Consider the following 1,332-nt stretch of genomic DNA (forward strand, 5'->3'; position numbering starts at 1 on the left):
GTACAGAAAGCACGTGTCAAAGTAAACACAACCACACAGTTATTCGCTCCTCTGGATCTATTGTTTATTCAACACAAAGTGACAACTGTTGCACTTTTTTATTATTTTTTTTAATTCTGTTTCATTCACACATAGAAATACATATCATGATTTGTAATCAGTAACAATTACAAGAATGTTGTTTTCATTGTTTTTTCTCTCGCTCTCTCTCTCTCATACAGACACTCACAGGAATATACACTCCAGGGGCGGAGCAGTTAAGCCAGAGGGGGGGGGGTTACAACCTGGGGTCCAGGGGTAGACCTTGTGGGGTACATGGGCAAGGCCCCGTTGGGGGGTCTGGGGGGCTTAGCCCCCCAGAAGCTGAAGAGTTTTAGCTATTTTATGAACAATTTATGGCTTATCCTTGATTTTAAACATGATCAACTGGTGTCAGCAGCCACTCGTTATTTCTTTTAAAGTTAGTATTAATTTTTTTTTGACAGCCAGGGGGGGAGGGGGTTCCGGAACCCCTGTAACACCCCCCCTAATCCGCCCCTGCACTCATACACATTCAACTCCCACACCCTCACTCACACACATGAATATATATACTTGCACAATTTCACATTTCCAGAGCTAAATCTTTTAAACCCATTTTCTCAAAAACTATTGGGTGGATTGAAATTAAAGTACATGTATGTGTGATGGTAGAGTCTATAATCCTGACTAACGGTCAGTCTAGGGATCATGAAGGTGGGTGAAGGAATATACACTCATACACATTCAACTCCCACACCCTCACTCACACACATGAATATATACTTGCACAATTTCACATCTCCAGAGCTAAATCTTTTAAACCCATTTTCTCAAAAAGTATTGGGTGGATTGAAATTAAAGTACATGTATGTGTGATGGTAGAGTCTATGATAACAAAATCCCCAACGAACATGACTTTGATCGACTTTGACATGAGGATCAAGTGACCCAAACTGGCACGTCTCCCCGCCATAGTTCCTGAATTTAACCCATTGTTGATAAGTTTACAGCCGCTAAAATAAATCCAAGCTTAATGCAAAGAAGCGACAATTAGAATCTATGCCAAGCGTGTCCACGTTGCTGCATCTGGATCATCATGAAATCCGAGGAGAAATCGCACCTCTCACCCCCTTTCGAAAGACATTTTTCTTCAACGATTTTTGTGATGAAAAGTATGAGTCCTTACAATCTCAATTCTTCTTCATTGCCTATACAGCTTGCTGTCGAATTTACCTTTTTCGTTCAAGGAGAGGCTTCCTTTCCCTCCAGAAACATCAAAAAACGTTCAGCTTCAAGGGGGCTTTGCCCCCT

The sequence above is a fragment of the Littorina saxatilis genome, linkage group LG9, assembly GCF_037325665.1.
Source record: "Littorina saxatilis isolate snail1 linkage group LG9, US_GU_Lsax_2.0, whole genome shotgun sequence".
Lineage (NCBI taxonomy): Eukaryota > Metazoa > Mollusca > Gastropoda > Littorinimorpha > Littorinidae > Littorina > Littorina saxatilis.